The sequence below is a fragment of the Narcine bancroftii genome, chromosome 9, assembly GCF_036971445.1.
Source record: "Narcine bancroftii isolate sNarBan1 chromosome 9, sNarBan1.hap1, whole genome shotgun sequence".
NCBI lineage: Eukaryota > Metazoa > Chordata > Chondrichthyes > Torpediniformes > Narcinidae > Narcine > Narcine bancroftii.
The window spans coordinates 12,896,770-12,922,898 of record NC_091477.1 but is presented as its reverse complement, the minus strand read 5'-3'; the positions used below and the strand labels follow the sequence as shown (position 1 = coordinate 12,922,898).

General features: G+C 37.7%; 1 long non-coding RNA gene across 1 annotated transcript in view; it reads right to left on the bottom strand.

The window, feature by feature from the left end:
• Positions 1-13,805, bottom strand: part of LOC138742827 (uncharacterized) — a 50,736-nt gene extending 36,931 nt beyond the window's left edge. Inside the window, exon 1 of the long non-coding RNA XR_011344436.1 lies at positions 13,711-13,805. This is a non-coding gene — a long non-coding RNA (uncharacterized lncRNA). The remainder of the gene's footprint in view (positions 1-13,710) is intronic.
• Between the last annotated feature and the right edge of the window lie 12,324 nt (positions 13,806-26,129).

Genomic DNA, 26,129 nt, shown 5'->3' with positions numbered 1-26,129 from the left:
TGAGGGAATGAGTTCAAAAACTGTGAGATAGTGGTTGACTCTATATCCTCTGGTTTGACCATACTTGGAGTATTGTGTCCAGTTCCGATTGCCTCATTACAGGAAGTATGTAGAAGCTTTAGAGGGGATGCAGAGATTTACCAATATGTTGGAGAACTGCCTTATGAAACAAGGGTGACTGAACAAGGGCTTTTTTCTTTGGAGTAACAAAAGTTGAGAGGTGACTTAATAGAAATATATATGATTATGAGAGCCCTTCTTTTCTGGGGCAATAATATCATCAGTAGACATCTGTTTAAGGTGAGTGGATGAAATTTTGGGAAGATGTCAGGGGTAAGAGTTTTTACTCATAGAATGGTGGATGTCTGGAATGTAATAGTGGAAAGAATTGCAAAAGTGACGTTTAAAAGACAAACAGACTCATGGATGTAAGCATAGAGAGCTCTGAGATAGGGAAGAATTACATTGTCGATGAGTAAATTTATAACGATGGGCACAGCGTTGAGGGCCTATACTCTACTGTAAAGTTCCTTTGTCTAGTTTATATTTTGTAAGAAACAAGAAGTGTTCAAGGACAGTGTGAGCTCAATGCAACTGAGTGCGTAAGTGCAAAAGCACTAAAGAATGCAGGCAAAGTGCCAATGACTAGATATTGTTAGCATCCATTTGTCAGGTGCTTTAAATATGCATAGAATTCCAAAAGTGAACCATTAGAGCTTAGACAGCCTTTGAGATGAATTGTTGTTGTATCAGTAAGGTTCCAGCTTGCTGAGTGAAATGACTGTGTAGAAATGGAAAATCATAAATTCAGTACAGCAGGAGGTTCAATGTCTTTTTTTTACCTCATCTATTTTCACTATCCAGGGACACAAAGCTTTGCAGAGCAGCTTTGATTAGTCTGCAGCGGCAATCCTGAACTTCCAGTTGCCTGACCCTTCATTTCCCACTTCAGTCCCACTCTGACCTACCTCTCCCTAGCTTCTTGCATTGATCCAAACAAGGCACAATACAAGATGAGGGAAAACCATTCATTTGGGTTTGTTGCAGACTTCAGGGCTCAGTATTGATTTCAACAGTTTCAGGTAACCTGCTTTCTCTGTGTGCATCAGAACCAGTATGCTTTGAATTATTCACCAATGATATATTCTCAGGTTCACTTCTACACTTCACTGACACTGCCAGAGTGCTGAGCATTTCTTGCAGCTCTGACCTACATGTCTTTGCCTTCACATGTTCCTGTTTTCTTGCAAAGTACATCACCTTACTCTTGTCCAGATTAAATTCCATCTGCCATTTTTCTGCCCCTGTCTCCAACTGATCTATATTCTATGTCTCCTTTGACAATATTCTTCACTATCCACAACTCCATTGATACTTATCTTCTAGATCAGTCTATTGCTTTAATAAAATCCATGTAGACATCATGATTCCACATATCGATTGTTTACCTAATAACAACTGTTTCAAATTTACTCTCTCCTGCCATTGCCTAATAATATTGTGATTTAACTTTCTCCTACTTTTTGCACTTTCCCCAAGGCCCAAACTTACCATGATCCATAATTATCTTAATAAGTTGTCATTGTTCCCAAAATGCTCTCCCAAGGAAACTCCGATTGTCTAGCAAGGCTCATTTCCCAATAGAAGGTTGAGTGAGGCCCATTCCTTGGTTGGACTAACTACATTTTTTTTCTAGAAACCCTCTTAGAGATTTCAAACAAATTCTGTTCCATCAAAAACATTTTCTTCCTCTTTTCTTGATCAGATGAAGCATTTTCAACCTGAAACATTAACTGTTCCTTTTTTTCCACAGCTGTTGCCTGATTGATTGTGTTTCCAACATATTCCATTATATTTCCAATTTCATTCATCATCTGTTGGTGACTGAAGGCAAACACTGCATTTCTGGGGATCAATGTTTCACCTGATAACTTTGACATCACATATGACTAAATGTCCATTCCACAGTTGGAAGGAATTCCCCCAACTCACTTCATTTCAACAGCTCTAATTAATGGGATTCTTAAGTACCTACCACTTAGTTGCAAGATTTTGTTTTACCTTGTCTCCTACATCAAGTTTTTCAGATTTTGAAAGAAGTACTTGTCTCCTTTACCTCAAAGGTAGACCAAATCACCCACTCCAAGAAAGATGTCAGTAAATTGTAAAGGGTGCACAAGAGATTCTCCAGAAGATGACTGAGACTTGAGACCTTACGTTAAGAAGCTGTGTCTTTATTCCCTGGAACGTAGTCAGAATCAGGTTATTGTCATAAACATATCTCAAGAAATTTGTGGTTTTGGAGCCGCAGTATTGAACATTACAAGGTGGAAAATTATGATAAATTATAATTCTGTAAATATAAGTTATATTTTTTTTAAAATGTGCAAAAAAGAGAAAATGTGAGGTAATGTCCATAGGTTCATTGTCCATTCTGAAGTCTGAGGTGGTGGGGAAGAAGATATTTTTGAAACATTGAGTGTGTGTCTTCAGGCTCATGTGCCTCCTTCCTGATGGTAGCAGTAAGAAAAGGGCATGGCCTGGGTGGTGAAGGCCCTTGATGATGTTGACCTTCGGTTGCTTGATAAACACACACAAATGCAACTGCAAAAACTTTTTAAATTCACTTTGCAAAGCTTGAGAACTCCATAACAACCAGAAGCACAGCCACGACCAGCTCGTCTCACCCCAAGAGAGTCTGCCTCGTGGCTCACAAGTTTCATAATTCTACAGATAAAAATCAGTTTTCCAGAACATTCGGACTTTTCCATACAAGTACAGTTCTCAAGATGTTTCTTGGGATTAGTTAAGTCCCTTTCCCAATAGTTAATAGTATTTTACTGTCTTATCCAAATATGGAGTTGTTCTTCATAATCAGCTTGAATCACACTGGATAATGAAGATTTAGCTCCCCGAACAGTTTTGGTTGTGTTTTATAGATTTTGGCCTGTTGATTATGAAAATCAATTTAAAATTTTCCTATCTCATACTGTTTTTAGATGTGAACCATTTATGTGATTTCCTGACATATTTTAAGTCTTTCTTTCTTTGGCTTGGCTTCGCGGACGAAGATTTATGGAGGGGGTAAAAGTCCACGTCAGCTGCAGGCTCGATTGTGGCTGACAAGTCCGATGCGGGACAGGCAGACACGGTTGCAGCGGCTGCAGGGGAAAATTGGTTGGTTGGGGTTGGGTGTTGGGTTTTTCCTCCTTTGTCTTTTGTCAGTGAGGTGGGCTCTGCAGTCTTCTTCAAAGGAGGTTGATCTACTTTAAGCATATAAAACTATGAAATCAACATGTCATTGAAAATTCATTTTCTGCATTTGCACTTGGACTCTTTCCCTACTAATCTTGCTGCAGTCAGTGACAAACATGGTGAAAGCACTATCAGGTCAACTGAAATCCATCAATGGTGGCCGACTATTGTCAAAAATTGACATGAGAGGCATCAGTACAACAAAAATCATCAAAATATATTTTTAGATCAGTGGAACTAACACAATGTTTCAGCATCATTATGCAATTAAACATAATAAATTCAATAAAAAAAAATAATTTAATGTTTCTCCAATTTCAATCTGAAATTATCTTTATATTTAGCTTGAAGTTGTCTATTATAATCACCAATTTATTTTCAGGAAGCAGAATTTTGAAAAATATGTTTTTGTCCAATGTTATCAAAACATACCATGGAATGTTCTCTGCTATATTATTTTTGGTTCCAACTTTAAAACTTACATTCTCAACAGAAGCTGCTTTCTTGAGACCCTGCCTCTTAAAGATTAGACCATAAAACATAGGATCAGAAATAATCTATTCAGCCCATTGAGTCTGCCCTGCCATTTAATCATGAGCTGATCCATTTTCCCACTCATCCCCACTGCCTGGCCTTCTCTCCATAACCTGGCAAATCAAGAACTTATCAATCTCTGCCTTAATGGAGTGAAGACTAATCCCCATGATTGCACTGGCTGAGTTTACAACCTTCTGTAACCTGTTCCCATTCACTGCATTAGCACCTCCATACCAGACAGTGATGCAACCAGTCAGAATGCTGTCCTGTAGAAATTTGCAAGAGGCTTTGATGACATACCAGATCTCCTCAAATTCCTCAAGAAATAAAGCCACTGACAAGCCTTCTTCATGATTGCATTAACATAGAGGCCCTAGGATAGATCTTTAGAGATGTTGACATCAAGAATTTGAAGTTTCTTACCTTTTTCACTGATGGCCCCTCGATGAGGACTAGTTTGTGTTTTCCTGGCTTCCCCTACCTGAATTTTACAATCCATTCCTGACAGCGAGCGCTGTTGTGACATCACTCAACCAGTTGATCTATATCGCTCCTACACACTTTATGTGATTCTGCCGACAACTATGGTGTTATCAGCAAATTTATAGAGCCTGAGGGTAAAGCTTATAAAGGTTTATAAAATCATGAGTGGCATGGATAAGCTGAATTGTCTCACGTTTTCCTCCTTCCCCATAGAAGATCATTCTAGAAATAGAAGGTGAGACTAAGATTCACAAGGGACCTGACGGACAACTTTTTCACTGCAAAGGTAGTTTTTATCTGAAATGAGCTGCCAAAGGAAACTATAGGGATAAATATGATTTTGACATACAGAAGACATTTGGACCAAAATATGAATGAGTGGGGTTAATGATCCACAGCAGCCACAAGGGAGTACAGTTTCCAGGGAAGCAGAGGACTGGTGCAGGGCACCAGAACACAGGATGACCACACATTCGAGAAGGAGACGCAGAGGAAACAATCCACAGGACAGTGACCGTGGTGGCGGACTAGTGAGGGCTTCTGCATTGAAACGAGGTGAGGAACCCATTTAGGCTGTGGACTACTGGCAATTGTGCACTGCTGGAAACTGGCTGAAGGAGTACCAGGTATTGGAACTGGGATGCGAGAGGGTGCCAAGGACACTGAAGTGTTCCTGCTCATATCAGAGGTTTGGATCCGAAGCTCAGGCTGCTGATGGTTTGGACTGGACTCTGTGTGGCTACTTGAGGCAAATCCACGGAATATCATTGACTCTGAGGGGACTCTCTTTTGCTTCTCTTTCTAACACTTCAGGCAATTTCTGTTGATGTGATGGCAAATCTGACTGCCTTATGGGAGAAGAAAACAAATTCCGTGTAACAATACACTGTCTTTATTACATGACAATAAAGGGATCTTGAATCTTGAATTATTTAGGCCAAATGCAGGCAAATGGGACTAGCCCTGAATGCCAAGATGGTCAGCATAGATGAGTTGGGCCAATGGGCCTGTTCCATGCTTTATGGTAGAACTCTAACTCCAAATGAACACTGGCAAGTAACTTCTTAAATGTCTTGTTTGTGTGTTTGAGAGCAAGATGATGTGAATGCAACAATGTGCACTCACTTGAAACTCTACAGCCTATATTTGGCTAATTATAAAAAGTAATGAATAACAACAGCCATTTACGTCACAGCATTTTGAATATTTTATTTAAAAATTTTAACCATACATGCACTCAAATATATTTCAAAATATAACAATATATTGAGTATCAAATACATGATGATAATACCCCAACACCCCCTCCCCCTACAATACCAAGGGAAACAAAGAAAAAAAGAGAATTCATAGTAAGATGTTAGAATAGAAAGGAAAAAAAAAAAGAGAAAGAAAAATGTAAGAACAAGAATAAGGATAGACTGGTGAAAGTTCTAATCTAAAATTCATATCTATTTCATCATTAATGGGATTCCACACAGGTCTTAGAGGTGAAGAAGAACCTTTAGAAACGTGCACCAAATTTGTTAAAATATATCATTTTTTTTTCCTTAAATTATACGTAATTTTCTCGGGAGGAATACAACTATACATTTCCCAGTTCTATCATTCCAAACTTAGTAAGATTCAGATTTCCAAGCAACTGCAATACACTTTTTGGCCACTGCTAATGCAATTTTAACAAATGCTATCTAATATCTAGTTAATTTCAAGTTAGATCTTATTCCTATAACGTTTCTGAATAAATTGTGGAAATTGGGCTCCTGTAATGTGTTCTAAAAAATTTTCCTAATCCTAGCCAACTGTTTTTACTTTATCACAAGACCATGCTGAATGTAAAAAAGTTCCCACCTCTTTTGCCACATCTAAAACACTGATCTGATAAATCTGATTTCAATTTATTTAATTACTGTGGCATGAGGTTTAACTGATGTAAAATATTATATTGCACCAATCTATATCTTACATTTATTGTGTTAGTCATATAATCTTGGCATAAATCAGCCCATTTTTTTCTCATCAATTTCACATTTAAATCTGTCTGCTATCTTTGTCCAGATTTATGAATCCCTGGTTTAAGGGTCCCTACTTGAAGTAAATGATAAATTGCTAAAATAAATTTATTTTTATTTCCCTTTCTTAATAGAATCTCTATATCACTACACTTTGATAGATATTTATCAATTAGGTATGTTCCAATTTGAAAATAACAAAATATTGTATTATTAAGAATACCATATTTATTCTTAAGTTGTTCATACGACATCAATTGCCCTTGCTCATGAAAGTGTTCAGTATATCTGATCCATTTATGTGACCAAATTTCAAAAATTTGGTTATCTAATATACAACTAAATCTGTTATGTGTCAAAGGAGTTTTAAGAGATAAATTATTCTTTATTCTAATTTCTATATTCGCATTATGCCAAATTTGAATCAAATGCATCAATAAAAGAGTATCTCTTTCAGCAGTCATAAAATTTGCATCCCATTTATATATAAAATCTTCTGCTTTTCTCTCTCTTATTTTACCTAATTCTATTTTTATCCAAGCAGATTTTCCCCCTCTTCAAAAAAAGAGGTAAGAAATTTCATTTGAGCTGCTCTATAGTAATATTTAAAATTAAGGAGCTGTAATCCTCCGAGATCATATTTCCATAATAATTTTTCTATAGAGACTTTCCTTTCCATAAGTAATTTTTAATATATTTACTTAATACTTGAAAGAATTTTTGAGGTATTAATATATGAAATGTATACACTTTTATATAATTAACTCTTCCTACTAATGTTTTAGGCAATATTGCCCATCTATTTCAATCTTTTTCAATGTTTTTAAGTAGTGGAAAATAGTTCAATTTATATAAATTTTAATTTATTATCTGAACAAACTTCTAAATATCCCATTTGTCAGCCATTTAAACTGAGTGTTGTAACAAATTTACTGGCTCTGTCAGATATATCAGCACATCGTCAACAAATAAGCTAATCTTGTGTTCCTCTTGGTTAATTCTAAAACCCTTAATGTCTAGATCCCTATGGATTGCTTCTGCTAAAGGCTCTATAGCTAACATAAATAATGCCAATGATAATAGGCATGCTTGTCTAATAGATCTTGTTTATCTAAGTGGGGCAGAAATTAGATCATTTATTACCAGTTTAGTTTTGGGTTCATTGTACAAAGCTTTTATCCAGTTTATAAAAATTTGTCCAAATCCAAATTTTTACAATTCTTTAAATTAAAAAATCCCATTCTAATCTATCAAATACATTTTCTGCATCTAGTAATACTGCTACACTTAAATCAGTTCCTTTTTGAGCTAAATGAATTATACTCAATAATCTAATTCTATAATCAGCTGACTATCTCTTTTTCACAAAGCCCATTACATCCATACTTATCAATTTAGGTAGATATTTTGTTAATCTATTTGTGAGAACTTTGACAATGACTTTATAATCTGAATGTAATAAAGATATAGGTCTATAGGATGATGGCTTTAATAGACCTCTATCCTTTTTGGGTATCACTGTAATTATTGTTGTTTAGAATAATTCAGGGAGAGTATGGGATTGCAACACCTGATTTAAAACATCCATAAACAAAGGTATCAGTAAATCTTTAAACTTTTCATAAAATGCAGGTGGAAATATATCTTCTCCAGGAGATTTGTTACTTTGTTAAGAACTTAATGCTTCCTCCACCTCTCTTAAGGTAAGGAGAGCATTTAACTCAGCTTGTTCAGTTAAATCTAATGTTGGTAATGTTATATGTGGCAAAACGTTTTCATATCTGTTAACATCTTTGTGGGATTCTAATTGATATAACTTGGTATAAAATCCTATTAAAGTTTCATTAATTTCTTGAGGATTATAACTAACAAAATTTGTCTCTGTTTCCACTCCATTAATTGTTCTTGTAATCTGTTCTGCCTTCAATTGCCAAGGAAGTACCTTATGTGCCCTTTCACACAACTCATAATATTTCTGTTTGGTTCATATTATCATTTTTTCTGTTCTATAGGTTTGTATTGTATTCATCACAGCACTTTCAAGTCAGCAAGGTAATTCACAACATGATAATAAACAAAACTTTGACGCTGGGATGCAAAAGGAGATTTGAGAGCAAATGGTCAATATTTTTTCAAAGGGCAAGAGAAATGGAGAGGTAGATGGGATATAGTAGTGCATTTCAATCTTACAACCCTGGAAACCAAAGGCACATCTTCCAACGTTGGAGTAAGTAAAATAAGCAAAAATTACAATAGATCATAGAGGGTTTAAATTTTAAATGTAAATTTAAATTTAGACATACAGCACAGTAACAGGCCAGTTCGGCCCACAAGCCTGTGCATCCAATTACACCCAACTAACCTACACCCCCATTACATTTCAAATGATGGAAGGAAACCGGAGCCCCCGAGGAAAACTCACACATGAGGAGAATGGACAAACTACTTACAGACAGCATGGGATTTGAACCCCAGTCCCGATCACTGGTGCTGTAACAGCGTTGTGCTAATCGCTATGCCAACCATGCCACAGTTATAAGGTAATAGGACAGAATCACAAGATTGAAGAGGGGTGTGGTCAGACTACAGAGAAATTTCTAAACAATATTTTATTCTCATTATCAATGTAAAAAATGTAAAGAAATACTAAAGGTAGTGGACACAGGCCAGGACATCACAGTCAAAACCCTCTCCACCATTGGGAACGCTGACATCAAAGAGCAGCAGCAATCATCAAGGATCCACACCATCCAGCACATGCTCCGTTCTTGCTGCCAGCATCAGGAAAAAGGTATAGGTGCCACAAGATTCACATGACCAGGTTTATGAACAGCTGCTACCCCTCCATCAACAGTTAAGTTTACTTACATTTCATTATCTGTTTACAGTTCTTTATTTGTTTATATGTGTACGTTTCACCACTAATGTGGAAATTCTGGGAAAAAGAAGACCGCAGAGCCCACCTCACTGACAAAAGACAAAGGAGGAAAAACCCAACACCCAACCCCAACCAACAAATTTTCCCCTGCAACCGCTGCAACCGTGTCTGCCTGTCCCGCATCGGACTTGTCAGCCACAAACGAGCCTGCAGCTGACGTGGACATTTACCCCTCCATAAATCTTCGTCCGTGAAGCCAAGCCAAAGAAGTATATACTCTGACAATAAATCTGAAATTTGAAATGCATTTTCCTAAAAGTGCAGTCCTCATAAGCGAGGAGTGACTTATACACTGATGCAATATTTATACTGGCTTTTGAGGTAATTATATTTAAAAATGTTCTGTGGACAGATGGGGTTACTGGAACATAGATCAGAAAGTAAGCTTAATTAGCAGGGACTTTTCATCTTTGCACAAAGACTTCAATATGTGATATGAGCTGAGGTCCAATGAAGTATTAAGGAAGTCCTGCATTGTTAGAAGTATCAGTCTTTGGATGAGACATCAAACATTGCTTATTCAAGTGAAGGATAAACCTGAAATGAGAAGATAGCAGGCAGATATCTTGGAAATTTTAAATCATCCAGGGTGAAAGGCCTTCATCAATATTAACACCAACATTCAAAGGATTTTCTTAATTTATTGTCATTCATCAATTTTGTTGTTTAATCTCATTGCTTTAAAGATTCTGTCACTCAAAAATGTTTGATATTTTTCTCTGCCTAGCCATTATTTCTCAGAAAGGCAAGACTGGAAGTCAAAAGAAGAAAATTTAAGCAGGACTCATAAAGACATATTATTTCAAAATTCTGTTATGTATCAAAGAAATTCTCACTATTCTGCATCTTGAGTGAAATTTCAGTCAGTGAAATATTTGCTTAATTTTACATTTCCCATTGATGACCATGATTGGCACAATTTATCCACAGGGCCTCAAGTCAGGTGGTTAAACAAAAAGAGGACAATCACAGAGGACACACAGAAGCAGACAGGCTGTGAAATGTCAGTGGAGGCAGATCTGTGCTGTGTGAGTGCCAACATAGAAGAGACTTGCTGAAAATATCAGAAGAATTCTTGACGGCCTTTCTTAAACAAAAAAAAAATCTGCAGATGCTGGGATCAAGTGCAATACACAAATTTGTGCATTGACTTGGCACAGCATGTCATTTTAAGGTTTTCCTCGATGCTTGTTACTGCAGAAGCATTGTCGCTGTAACTAATTTTATTAAAACCAAAAATAGACTTTATTCACAATAAATTATTTACAAAATGAAAAACATTCAAAGTCTTTTCCCACCCTTTGTTTCACATCCATATATGTACATTGATGCATTAATTTTCTGTACAGCAGCATTGTGTGGCACCTTGTAGAAGCTCCCCCCTCCCGTTGTCTTCTTAGACTCAGCCTGAAAACCCGCACATAAACCTCAGAGGACTCGAGCCAACAATATGAAGACTTTTAAAGAAAAACTTGGACAATGGGAACCATTGTAAGTTGAGATGTTGACTTGTGCATCAGATCTCTCACTCTAATGATAATTCTCAGTCAGAAATACATCAATTGGAATACAACTTCATGATTCCCCGGAACTACCCAGCCAAATATTCTGAAAGAAACTTAAATTAATTTAAAAAATATTCTCTCTCTCTCACTTTGCATTATACACAAGGCTTGTCTTTTTGCAGTGCATCGCATTATAAACTCAACTAACACTTACAGCATGAGCATTGCTTTTCTTCTGTTCAAATGACCATCTGTTCATTCTGATAATGGCTCATTAAGTGATTAATTTATTCAGTACAACAGTGTCCTGTCAGTCACAGGCAGTTAGAATGAATCCAGATGCAATTAACATACTGCACACTCAACTAAACAGGCATTTGGATAGAAAATATATAAGGCTTTCTTCCATGCCAGCTTGTTAACTGTGTCTGAAAAGAATAAAGAAACATTAACTTTCTTTCTGTAAAATGACCTACTATTTAGGTATAAGCAAACAAGGGGCTTTGGAGCCCACAAGGTGCTATTTCTGTGTGACATTACCACCTCAATGAATTAGTTCACATTGTTAAATGTAGTTAAATAATTGTTGAAATTAATCACACAAAAACTGGATATTTCACAAAGTGATAGCATGAGTAATAGAGAATGATTCCCAGAATTAATTTGACGTTCTTAACTGTTTGTGCAGCAGGAAAATTGTTGTAAATATTAGGGATAAATAATGAAAAAAATAATCAATTCATTATTGTAAGGTAGAGCCTTCCTAACCTCAAACATTATGTACAAGATATTCTTTCCAGAGTTAAAGGACCAAATAATTGACAACCAGGAATAACTCATGGCCCTCACCAGTTGACCTCTTAGAAATTGCTTATGCTTGATGAGCATAGGTCAAGAAACATTGGCTTAATAATTTTAATTTATTTATACAATAAAAACCCTGGTATCCAGAATTCAAGCAACTGGCAAAAAATTATTTTTTTAAAATGCAAGAATAAAATAATAGGCTAAAAATACAGAAGTTTAAAATTGTAAAAGTAAATGTTCTCTAAAGTAGCATGTAAGCATTTGGTGAAGAAGGGAGCAAATATTCAGCCAGTAGAGTGCCTTGGTCGTGCTTTGCTCGTAGCAGCCGCTTGATTAAAGTTGTATGAAGAGCTGGCTGATGCTGCTCACTGTTGGGGGTGACTCTCTTAAAATGTTGCCTTATCCCTTCTTAGTAAGAATCACCCTTGGTCAGAGACTTCATCTGCAAACTTTGAGGGGTGGGGTGGAGAGGTTAATTATCTATAACGTTATTGTTCGTCTTTCAGGCAGGAAGGAACCTGAAGATGCAGTGACAGTAAAATGTTTTCAAAGAATGTGACTAAAAATAAAATAAAATGCTGTAAGGTTTATATATTCATGCAAGTGAAGTTTGTACAGTGAAGTATTTTAGTCTTTTGTCTTTTCTACTGTTTATTCTTAATGCGGGTGTATGAGTTAGGCATTGTAAGAGTAAATCTCAAGCAACCAGAAAATACACTTAACTGTCATCTACCAATCCCCACAGGTGTCAGATACCAGGGATTTATTGTATCATTTAAATATGTTTTGTAAAGATTAACCTGAAATAGCAACCCCTCTCCCTCCCTTGATACTGTACAACTAGTTGAATGTTTCTTGTATTTTCTGACTTTATTTCAGATTTCCCACAGAGCATCACATCTATGTTTGAAGCCAGTTGATGCTTTAATTCAATTAAAAGTTATACACCATAGTGATCAGTTCTGATTCTTTTGAACTTCAACCTTTTTTGTCTTTTCATTTTGAATAATTAATTTTTCATCTTTTTTATAAATGGACATAGTAAAATCTTCATTATCACAATATATAAATTTTTTTCATACAAAAATAACAAAGAAGCCCCCCCCCCCCCCCCCACAAAATATAAAACCACACACTTCAGAACTCACACTTATGCTATCCATGAAAAATCTATAAAAGATCTATATGGGGAAGTCACATCTATTCATATTGTAACAGCATCTGTTATTTTCAATATTATGATTGGGCCCCTCTATTGACCAAATATGGCTGCCATATTTATTTCTTACTTATAATTTTTATCATACTTATTTCTTAGATTGTATGTAATTTTCAGCACAGGTCTGCAACTCTTCGTCTCTGCAGTCCAACGTGTGATGAGTAAGGGAGTGTCGGACTTCCAAGAAGTTGTAATACACTTCTTAGCCACTGCTAAAGCTAATTTGACAATAGAAATTTGGAATTTGGTTAATTTATTACTTATTTAAATAAAATAACCCAAAAGATAAAGCTCTTAGTCATCCGCGAAGACAACCCCTGTTATCCTTGTGAATGTTTCAGCGATATCCTGCCAAAAAGGTCTCACCTTCATACACGACCACATGCATGTAAAAATGTTCCTGTTTCAATCCCACATCTAAAACACATCTCCAAAATTTCAGATTTTGACCTATGTAGCCTTTGTGGTGTAAGATATAATTGGTGTAGGAAGTTATACTGAGCTAATCCATGTCTTCCATTTATAATTGATGTCATATTATCCAAACACCAATCAGGCCCACATCTTTCTGATATTACGACACCTAAGACCAACACCCATCTCTCTCTTGACCTCTGCAGACCAGGCTCTGCACTTACACTCTTGAGAGCAAAATACATTTTTGTTATAAATTTAGATGCATTCCTCAGCCAAATCATTCGTTTCATTTCACTAATTTCATTTTGTCTTCTTGTGTTTGCATTGCACTATCCAAAACCAAAAAAAAAACTATTTTATTCTTAATTTTACTGCATCATCTCAGAGCCCAGCATTCAAAATATGCAGATTTTGCAGACATCAAAAACAGCACATGACCCAGAAAGCCCCTGGAAAACCTTCAGTTGAGTATATAAAAGAGCAATGAGATTGAATCATGTCTCATTAAGCATACAAACAAAATCAAAATTGCAGTACCTATTGGCAGAACAGCACTCAGCATACTTGATGGATCTTAGTTTAAGATAGATGAAGACAGAAGTGACACTGATGAGGCATTCACAATGATGGAATAATTCTATGCTGGGAAAACTAATGAATCTTTGAACACTAAATTCACAACAATTGCGTCCAAGGAAATGATGAAACAATAGAATTTTATGATGTAAGTTTGCACACTGAAGTGAATGCTCAAAGTGTGACAACAGTAAATCAGAAGCAGAATCTTTTAGTTATTCACCTATGGCAGTAGTGCTCTTTTTTTTGCAAAAAAGCCAGATTGATAACCTAAAACATTTCCAACAACCTCTTGCATGAAACTTGTTTCATTAAAATTAAACATAATGTTGATATTTGAGTTACAGTTATAAAGACACAATAGTTTGCAAAAAGTTATTTTATTAATAATTACTAATTTGACAGATTTGATATTTTAAATATTAAACTGATCATTCATTGTTAAAATAAAACAAGCAGTAGCCCTCTCTAGGTATTTCTCGATTGCAACCTATCATGTCTTCCTGGCAATATCTCCAAGGCTCCTTCATCCTTTGCAATAAATTCCACCACCCATGGGCTATTTTAAAAGCGTTCCAGGTCCTCTAGTACAGTATTTACATTTCAATGGTATATTTAAGCAACATATCAAAGCACCAGGAATCCTTAATAATGAGTAGTATACCACAGTTACCAAATTTTTAATTTAAATGTAGACATACACATACAGTGGAAACCGGCCTTTCCAGCCCTCAAGCCAGTGCTGCCCAATTACACCCAAATGTCCGAGGACCCCGGTACATTTTGAAGGGTGGGAGGAAACCCATGCCAACATGGGGAGAACATACAAACTCCTTAGAGACAGCGCTGGATTTGAACCCCAGTTGCAATCACTGGCACTGTTACAGCTATGTGCAAACCGCAATGCTGACTGTGTCGCCAAATACTGGAGTCCCTTATAACCAGATATCAATTACAACACAGAAACAGACCAGTTCAACCCTTCTAGTCCATGCTGAACACCTTCTCCCACCTAGTCCAATTGACCTGCACCCAGCCCATAACCTTCCCAACTTCTCTCGTCCAACTTTTCCCTTAAATATTAAAATTGAGCCCATATCTACCACTTTAGCTGAAAGCTCATTCCACACTCCCACCACCCTCTGAGTGAAGAAAATTCCCCCTCATGTTTCCCCTATACTTTTTCCTCTTCAATCTCAATCCATCCTCTTGTTTGAATCTCCCCCACTCTCAATGGAAAGAAACCTATCCACATTTACTCTCTCTGGCCACTCAATTATATATACCTCTATCAAATCACCCCTCAATGTTCTATGCTCCAGGAAATAAAGTCCAAGCCTATTTAACCTTTCCCTGTAACTCAAACCCTGAAACTCAGACAATATTCTTGTAAATATTTTCTGCACTCTCTCTATTTTGTTGATATCCTTCCTATAATTCGGCGACCAAAACTGCAAACAATATACCAAATTTGGACATACCAGTGCCTTATATAACTTCAATATAACTTTCTAACTCCTGTGCTCAATACTCTGATTTATGAAGGCCAACATACCAAAAGCTTTCTTCACCACCCTATCTACATGTGACTCCACTTTCAGGGAATTTTGTACCAGAATTCCAAAATACTTTGTTCTACTGTACTTGTCAATTGTCTACCATTTAACATGTATGACATTTGCTGATTAGTCCTAGCAAAATGTAGTACCTCACACTCATTGGTATTTTTAACTTCTATCTTCCATCTTTCTACCCACTCTTCTAACTAACCTAGTTAGGAAGCTTTGAAAATCGTGCTCCCAGCATTCAGATAGACTAATGAACAAAGCAATATTTACTAAATGAGCAATGGGGCCGTCTTTGACTGTGAGAGTGGTAACATATCGTATAAAATATATCTCCAAGACTATAGGTGTTGTTGGCAAGCCAGCTTACGTTGCCTGATCCTCGCTACCCGTGAAAGATGATGATGAGATGCCTTCTCTATTTGCTGCATTCCATTTAGTGAAAGAACTCCAACACTGCAACTGGGCACGGAGTCCCAGGTAAAAACTGAGCAACAATGATGGCACAAACACAGGGTCAGTTGAGGACACCTTGTAGCAGTTGATGTTCTAATACACCTGATACCCTTGCCTTAATGGATGGAGGTCATGGACATGAAAGATGATGTTGAAGTAGACCTGTATAAGTAAAACTATATTTTAGATGGCATACATATTGCACTGGTTATCTAAGGAATGAATATTTAGAGTAACATGTAGGGCCAATCAAGCAGGCTGTGTTGATCTGGACAGCACTGAGCTTCCTGAGATCATTTAATATATTCAAATTATGGCATGGTCTTCATGCATGTGTTTGCTCATGGAATAGATTTCAGATTTATTATCAGGGTACACACATGACATCACATACAACCCTGAGATTTTTTTTCCTGCAGGCAAGGTAGAATTACCACTTATTGGTCACGCAAAAACAAACTGACTCAATGAACATGTTAACAAATAAGAAAATGTAAACAAACTGACTGCAATACAGAAATAGAGAAAAAAAATCAATAAAGTGCAAAAGTATAAGTCCCTGATTGAGTTTGACATTGAGGAGTCTGATGGTGGAGGGGTAGCAGCTGTTCCTGACCATGGTGGTGTGAGTCTTGTGGCACCTGTTTCCTGATAGGAGCAGTGAGAACAGAGCATGCGCTAGGTGGTCTGGATCCTTGATGATTGCTGCTGTTCTCCGACTGCAGCGTTCTCTGTAGATAATCTTATTGGTGGGGAACAAGGGAAAACTATTTAGCCATTGAGTCTGTTCCACCATCCAATGGTGCTAGGCTCCACATATGCATTAGGAAACAAAAATAAATCATTCCTAGCCATAGCTGAAATCAATTCTAGCTGTGGAGAAGGGTACCACATCATGACTATCCTCTGAATGTGGATTTGTTTCCTTGCTTTATTCCTAAAAAGCATGGCTCTTATTCTCAGCAGTGGAAGGATTTTTTTCCCCTTCCTTCCTAACCTACCTGCCTTTCTATTTCACCTGCAACTAGTAGGGGCAGCACAGTTAATGCCACAGTTAGTGTAATGCTATGACAGCACCAAAGACCTGGGTTCACATCCAGTGCTGTCTGCAAGGATTTCTCTCATATCTGCATGGATTTCCACCAGGCACTCTGGTTTACTCCCACCTTTCAAAAATGTATGTGGAAATTGTAGGTTACTTGGTCTATTTGGAGGCCAGAAGGGCCTGTCACCATGATGTATCTCGAAAAATTATTTAATATCAAATCACCAAAACCTCCTTAATCTTTTGAAGCTTCTCATCTCTGATCATACAATTACTTCTTATCATTTACGACTCTGTTAAATCAATGTTGTACTTCGATGGTCTACTCATGGTACTCCAGGCATGCTCCAAATAGGGTTTTATTAATGCAAACCGTAACTTCTTTCCTCTTTTGCACCAGTCTGTCCCATACAAACAACAGCAAATCACTGGATTCCTTAATTACTTGTTGTACCTTCCATTCTTTTAATGGATCTTGTTTACATAGCATTTGCCACACAAAGCACCACGCCTTTCTGAGTTCATTTCTCCCAACAATCTCCATCCACCATCTCTCTGTCCTGTGTCAGGTACAATCATTTTTAACCTTCAGTATTTCTCTCTCTTCACTATCCATCAAATTCTCTTTTCACAACATTTTCTAAGTGGAAAGTCCATGACGACTTGAGTGCCTATGCAGCCATTTCCCACAGTTTTGCCACTTCAGTAATCTATTTAAATCTCATCAGTAAATATTGGAAAGGAAGAGGTATGACGAATGTGGCTGTGCATTGGAGCAAAGCTGTAAAAAGTCCTTTAGCGTGATTGCAACTCATTACACAGCACAAATAATTCTGCACCTGAACTAATAACATCAAAACTAATCACAGTTTTAGATCCAAGTTAAGTCAGAGAAAGAAATAAATCGACTGAAAATTTTCACAAAAGGTTTAAAGATGCAAGTGTTAAATCTCTGAATTATGAATGGTTATGTTGTGATTGTTTTACTCCACCATGTGTGCATAAGGATAATCATGTAAATATATAGATATATATATATCTATATATATATATCTATATATATATCTATATGTATAGATATATATATGATACTGCCAACTAAGGCACCAAGATGGTCAATGAGTGGGTGTGTATCTAAGGGTATATGTGAATATCTATGCATATTGTGTTGGTTTCTCCATGAAAAAAAAAGGAGGGCATAATGTATATCAGTTTAATGTGAACAAAGATGTTTTGATGCTCAATAAATATATTTTGGGAAAAAAAGATGCAAGCATTTGTGCAGCCATCTCAGGATTTTTCCTGATGGGAAGGAATTTTGTTGATGCTTGACAATCTGCAAAACAAGGCATGGTGGTTGAAAGGAGATTTTCTTTGTTCTTAAAGCAAGGTAAGAAAGACAATGATAACAAGCCTAAGCCCTCATGAAGTCCATACCAATGAAATGACAACAAAAAGTAAAAGAATGAAAAATATGGGACACCTACTCCCAAAGGAGGAATCAAATCCAAACCTTGAAGATGAATAGATGTTTCAGGCTACTTTTCGCATTGGGGATTAGCTACACTTTAATTAATATTCCAAGGAAATTAAATTGATATTCCATGGCATAAAAGGCAAAAGTTGAGGAGCATAGTTAACTTCAGCCTTGACAAAATTTTAAAAATGTCCTTGGGAAAGCCACCAGAGAGGTTTTGCTGACCTTCAAGAGACAAGGATGGCGAGAAAAGTTGTGGTGGATTCTCCTGAGAGAAGTACAACTCGACACCTCCTGATCCTTGAAGTCATGTTCCTGGGCTACAGATGGCCAGGCTTGTAGGGATAGATAATTGCTGAGGGTTAAGGCTCAATCCATTATGGGATCGATGAAATGGACATTCCAGAGCCAGCCTTGCCCACCAAACTCATCTGAAAATCTCAGAAAGACAGCAAAGACTCCTCATCAACTGCAGCTTAACAGTCTGTAAACCTTTCAAGTTGTTTTAATTAAAAAATACTGTAATTGAAATGTAGTATTAGAAAAGTGTGTGCCCTGTGTTGCTCACATTTTTTATGCTTCAAATATTAAAACTGTTCCCATACAGTCAATGAGTCAAATCATCAGATTCAGAATCTGCATTTATGGTCATGAACATGTCACAGAATTTGATGTGTTGTAACAGCATTACAGTTCAAACATTGCTATAATTATATTTCAAAATAAATAAATAGTGCAAAAGAAAAAAGGAGAAAGTCAGGTTGTGCCTGTGGTTCATTGTCCATTCTGAAATCTGGTGGCAGAGGGAAAGTAGCTGTCCTTGTGCCATTGGATGCTTATCTTTAGGCTCCTGTACCTCCTTTCTGATGGTAGCAGGGTGAAGAAGGCATGGCCTGGGTGATGAGGGTCCTTGAAGATAGAGGCTTCTTTCTTACAACATAGCCTCTTGCATGTGTCCTTGATGGAGTGAAGACTGATGCCTGGTATTTCTCTGGCCAAGTTTTTTCCTGACCTGTGCATTGGCACCTCCATACTAGACAGTGATGCAACCAGTTGGAATGCTCTCCATGGTACACCTGTAGACATTTGAGAGAGTCTTTGTTGATGTACCAAATCAATCGATCATGTCAATTGCTTGTCGACAAATGTTATTCCACACATTACTTATGTCATCAGCCCATCACTTAGAATCTGCTTTCCCTGGTCCTCAAATCATTCACTAATATAAACAGCTTAACTAGATTGACCCCATCTAAATAGGCTGTAGTGTTGTATGCAGGCAGTCCTTGAATTACAAAGGTTCTGATTTACAAATGTCCCATTTACCAATATCTTCCAATAAATTTTTGAACATTTTATTGACATAAGCCTAACTTAGTCCCAGAGCTCCATAGGTGAGTCTCTGGTGATTTGGAGTTTGTGCTTTTGAAACCCAACTGTGTAGATGTATGCTGCCAAGGAGGAGGTGATACTTTTGGTGAGAATCGCTATGCCGGAGCTTTGAATGTCAGGATGGGGATGGATTTGTCATCTTCCTTGGGGCTGCAGATATCTCTGCCACACAGGAACAGAGCCTTTCTCCCCACCCACACAAACTGCAACAGTGGGGGGGATGGTTCAGGCTGATGGGATTGCTGAGCCGAATCCGTGAGGCCAGCTGGTAGTCATTCTGCTCATTCCTGGATGCTATCCCATCATAGCTCTTTCTATGGTCCCCTCCAGCATACTGTCATTATGCACTTCTGACATGAAAAAAAATGGACTTCTGAAGAGTTTTCAGGAAACTTTCTGTAACCTTGGGACTGCCTGTACTTCTCAACTCTGTCGTCTCAGTCTGAGTCCACTCTCAACCTTCTATTGATGTTAGCAGAAAAACCGGGGCTTCTCAGTCTGATATAGTACCTGAAATCCCTCATCCTTGGATCCAATTTGGTAACTCGTTATCATCTTACTATAAGGTCTAAATGACTGATCAAATATTTTATCTTTTGCATCACAAGCCCTAATGAACACCAGGCTCACGGAATACTCTCAACCTGATTCTTCTCTACAGCCATTGCCTAACCCTACTGAGAGTTTCTCGCATTTTGTTTACCAATTTCCAGGATCAGAATTATTTTGCTTTTAGAATAATCTTTATGGTTTTATTGAAGAAAACATGTACCTTGTTCAGAATACTGAATGATGAGGCAATTTACTCTGTGGCAAGTTGACATTTTTTTCAAGAAGAAGAAAATAAATCAGATATCTGTAGGTGCAGGAAAGCCACAAAAATGGAAATTATACCTTTTAGTTATTCATACACTTTTTATAAATGTTTAAACATTTTACACAGAGAGAAGTGGAGTAGGTCTTAACACCGATTCCTTGTGTAGTTAAGGTAAATGCACTAACAAATTTTATTTTCTCATTTTAATTACCACTGAAAATGACTTGGCTTCTCAAAGAATATCAATTGCCAATTGCATAATGTATCGGCAAGTAAGAATCAATATAAAGTGTATTAAACTACGAAATTCAATTCCATGCTACATTGACTCTATGCAAACTTACATCTCAGAGACTAAACTACTGCAAAGTGGTAGGCTGAATTCCCTTAGGCTCAATGCATATCTAAATTGCTTCAGGATAGTTTATTTTAAATTGACTTAATTTTGAAAAGTGATGGAGAATGGACTTGCTAATGCTCATTTGTCCAAGATGTGTTTATTTATCCCAGTACTACATATAAACCAGGTGCCGTTTAAGAATCTGGGCCACGCTATATTATTCATTGTGTTATTTGCATTACAGATCATAGTTCTTGGACCCCAGGACCCCTGACCTGGGGCCTCCAGGTCGATGCAATCATGAAGAAGGCTCACCAATGGCTAAACTTCATGAGGAGTTTGAGGAGATTTGGTATGTCACCGAAGACTCTCGAAAAGCATTCTGCCCAGTTGCATCACTGCCTGGTACGGAGGGACCAATGCTCAGGAAGGAAAAGAGAATCTCCAGAGGATTGTTAACTCGGCCCGTGACATCATGGACACCATTCCTCAATCCTCTATCCTCAAGGACTTCCGCCACCCAGTCCATGCCCACTTCACTCTGCTACCATCAGGAAAAAGATACAGGAGCCTGAAGACGAGCACAGGGACAGTTTTCTTCCCCTCTGCCATCAGATTTCTGAGTGAACAATGAACCACAGTCACTGCCTTACTTTGACCTTTTCCTTTTCATGCACAATTTCTATTTATTTTGTGAGGCGGTTTATATGAATGTTTTCCCTGTGATGCTGCTCCAAGACAAATAATTTTGTGGCATGTTCATGACAATAAATTCTGATCCTAATCTAGTGCTCAGACCTTTTGCATTTCTTCGGGCATTGTTTCCTGAACCCTTTTCACTTAATACCAAGTGGACTTGAAATGAGCACTGACAGAGCTGTAATCCGATATTACAAAAGGAAAGGCAGATACTTCACTTAGAACAATGCAACTTATTTTCAATGTTAAAATTTTAAAAAGGGGGAGGGAAGGGGGACTGAAATTATGAGAACAAATTCAGACAGATGATTGAACTCTGTGTTAACCTTAATTGTTCCTGAACTGCTTTGGTCTTGGAAATTGTGCAAGGCATGCAGAATTACTAACACAGAATAGAAGATAGATAAATGATCAGGAGTTCAGATAAATTACTTGTCATTTCAGGACTGGAAAGAATAGGAAGAGCAGAGAAGCTGATAAATCGCATTCCTAAACAATAGATTATTTTTAATACTTTTGAATATCAGTTGATTACATAAAAGAATTGGTTGTTAGTTCCCATATGTGATGCAATCAATAAGAAAGAAAATTCCATATTTCACAGCAGTATGTTTAGGCAGAAGGTCACAGCCAATCCCTCCCTCCAATCACTGAATATTTTGGTAACTATCATAAGTCAATCAGTTTCTGGTGTGAAGAAACTTAACTGCTGGAGGAATGTAACGAATCAGGTAGCATTTAAGAGATAGTAAGATTTTCAGTCAAAACTTAGTATAAAGAACTGAGGGTGTAAAGGAGAGTGATTCAGAATGAAGAAGTGAGAGGGGGAAGGGGGAAGGGTAGACAGGAATTGGCAGCCAGTAGGTCAATGCAGAAGAGGAGTTGATGGGTAAATGGAGTCAGTTCGAGGAGGGAAGTGTGGAGATAATGACAGTGGATGGAAGGTGAAACAATTATGGTTTTTTTTACATATCCACTGCGTTCCACGAACTTATTCGCAATTTACCAGAAAGCAGTCTGTGTAAAAAGATCGGAGCAGGAATAAGGACTCATTCCCATTCCCACATTTTACCTCCTCGACCCCTGTTATTTTCATGGATCACCTGCGGTCTAAACTGCAGGCGATCCGTGAACCACAGGCTAATGCATAGATCGTCCAGCCTCCTTAAATACTGCACCAGGCAGTCTGTCTAAATTCACGATGCGATACGGACATTTGGAGTTTTGGTCCTTCCTGTGTGAAGGGCCATTCCCGGAAGGTAGGGAGACACTTCAGAATGGAAAAATAATGTAAGTTCTATGCAGAACATTATTATTCACAAAGGATTGCATATTATGAAATCTGATAAGAAAGTAGGTGATAATTGAAAACAGATAAGCGAGGGATCAAAAAGGTTAAAAAAAGGATCATTCTTCCTCAATTCTCTGCACATTGTAACCATTTCATGCTTTGATTCAATTGTAGTTCAATACACCTATTGGCCAACATTTGTTCTATATCCTACATTTTATCAAATAAAGAAATTATTAATTTCAGTCTTGAAAAATATTGATTTAATTCAGTATTGAAGCCTTTCTGTTTATAGCATGCAATTGAGAGTTCTAAATACAATAAAATCCCCATTATCTGGTATCGAAGCAACCAGCAACCTCAAGCACCAGTGAAAACAAAATTAGGAAATAAATAAATAGATTGAAAGATAAATGAATAAATATTTAAATAAAAGTTTAAAATTGTAAAAGTAATTGTTTTCTGAAGTAAAACATAAACCTGACCCTAATTAGGACTATTTACAGCTTTACTCCATGAACTATGAGATTCTTCTTTTCTCTGCCGATAGACATTTTCTCTCTGTGACCCTAAACAGCTAATAACTGTTGATAACTTAAGTTCTACAGTATTTATTAAAGAATGAATTTACAAAATAGAACAACCCAGGAATACTGAGCATCCATAAAAGGAGGACTAGCTCATGGGTCAATTAATATGGATTAATTTAGCATTTGTTTCCATCACCCCTCCCCCTCCACCACCTCCCCCCACCGCCCCCCCCCCCCCCCAACACCCCCCTAATGTTCAAAAAGACAGGATTGTAAGGCCTTTACTTGTTCAATCACTAAGTTATACTCCTGGGCTGCGATTTGCATGAAACTTCCCATGAGGCAACGTAATATCTTAATAACATCTATTTGCTTGTAATTACTTGTAACTCAGCTGTTGTTTATGGGAGCATTTTCCATGAAAATTTGCACTTTGAGGTTGAACTATAAACAAAATATATTTAATTTAAGTGGTTTATTTTCTTCCCAAAGTCCCTCTATAAAGCAAGTTAAGAGCTTGAAGCGCAAAAGGAGTGTGTAGATTTTGCTGTTATAACAAGGCTTTGCATTGTTTCATTTCGTTCAATTATAAGGCAAGCCGATGGTATAATTTTCCTGTTAATGAAGTGCAAATTACTTCCTGTAATGAAGACCAAATTGTTATTGAACTGAGTGAATATCATCACACCCTGGTGACACAGCTCCTACTGCTCTCATACAAACCAGTTAAATATAAAGAACACACTCATTCCATTCAAGGAATCAACAAGTTTTTCGAACCTGTTAATTTCAAGGGTTCAGGTGACTATTATGGAGCTAGAATTCCTGACTGGATAAAGATTTTGTTATTCATATAATCGGATAGATACTGTTTGTCCTTCTGTAACTGGATCCTTGGTTTTTTTTTTAATATTTAGGCCTATTGCACAGTAACTGGCCCTTCCGACCCACAAGCCCCTGCCGCCCAATTACCCCAATTAACCTTCACTCTACTGAAGTGGCCCCAACCATCATCACCTATTTTTACACTAATGTTACCTAAACCCATTTCATACTCTCCACGCTCCCATCCACTATCCATAGATTTAACTACAGTCATGCACCACATAATACCCGTTCAGGCAATGTCCGACTACACATACATCCGTGGTCCCATAATGTAAAATAGAGTTCAGAAATCCCAACCAGGGAACAGGACGTAGCGGCTTCTCGCAGGCAACACATGCATCTCATGTCTCTAGTATATAAAGTGATGGCGCTGCCAGGCATATAATGGTCAGTACATATGTTATGATAATAATAATAAATGCCTATGTCACTATAATATGGTGTTCGTACAATGTCCAAATCGCATAATGTCCTATTTCACAGAATGTATTGTGAACGTTAAGTGACAAATGATGGTACGCACTCAATTTGAGATGTGGGAAATACAGAAATGACTCTGACTTTGTCAGAGCTGACAAAGGAGCAGTGATGTGACTATCTGGAGTCAGTAGACTGGAAGTTCTCTCCATCGGAGGGACTGTACGCAGACTGGAAGATGGCTTTGCTGAGCACTTTCACTCTGTCCACATCAGTGATTTCAATTCTGCGACCCACTCCCAAGCTGATGCATCTGTCCACAGCTTCAAGTATCGCCAAACCAAGGCCATTCATAAAATGGAGGAGCAACACCTAATTTTCTGTCTGCGCTTTCTCCAACTGGATGGCATTAAATCAACTTCTCCAGTTTCTGCTGGCCTATTCCCTGTTCTCCCTCAATCTTCTTTCTTCCAGCTCTCCACCCCCTTCCCTCTTCATTCATAGAACATTCCCCCTCCCCTTGTATGCTTGTGGGCCCTCCCTACCTTATCCCCCTATTAACTCCTGCCTGTGAGACCGTGCTCATCCCGTCCCTCCCAACCTCCCTTCACCATTTGGTCCAGTTGCCTGCCTACATTTTTTTTCATACCTTTGATTGTCTGTCTTTACCTTTTCTGTATAAAGTATGCTGTTTGGCCTGCTGAGTTTCTCCAGCATTGTTTTTACACCATCAAGTACCCAGAGATGGACCTGAATGTATATTACCAACTTATACATGGATGGTTGTGTTTCCACTAAGACTATCAGAGGGTAGCCTAATCAGAAGCCATGGATGGATCAAGAGATGTACAATATGTTGAAGGACAGATCTGTGGTGTTCAGATCAGGCAATTCAGGGGCATACAGAGGTCCAGGTGCAACCCCCAGAAGTCCATTAATGATGCAAAAGGACAATTGCAGACTGAACTGAAGCCTCAGAAATATGTTCAGCAGGTGTGTTACAGCTTTCACGCCATCACAGCTTATAATGCCTAACAAGATAGTATCATTTAATGCAAAAATATGTCTTCTAAGAGAGCTCAATGCCTTTTCTGTTCATTCAAAATGAAAATCAATGACGTTCCTTTACGAGCTCCCACGGCCCCGGGTGATTCTTGTGCTCTGAGGTTGACATGAAAAGAACTGTCAGAAGGGTGAATCCAAGAAAGCATCCAGCCCATATGGTACACCTGGCCATGTTCCGTTAGACCAACCTTTCACTTTAACTGTTAAAGTCCCCACCTGCTTCAAAAGGACACCCATCATACTTGTGTCAATGAATGCTGTGATGAAGTGCTTTTAAGGTTGGTTACGGAGCATACCACTCCTGTCTCAGAAAAAATGTGAACCTACCTCAATTCTCTGGGTACTTGATGGTGTAAAAACAATGCTGGAGAAACTCAGCAGGCCAAACAGCATACTTT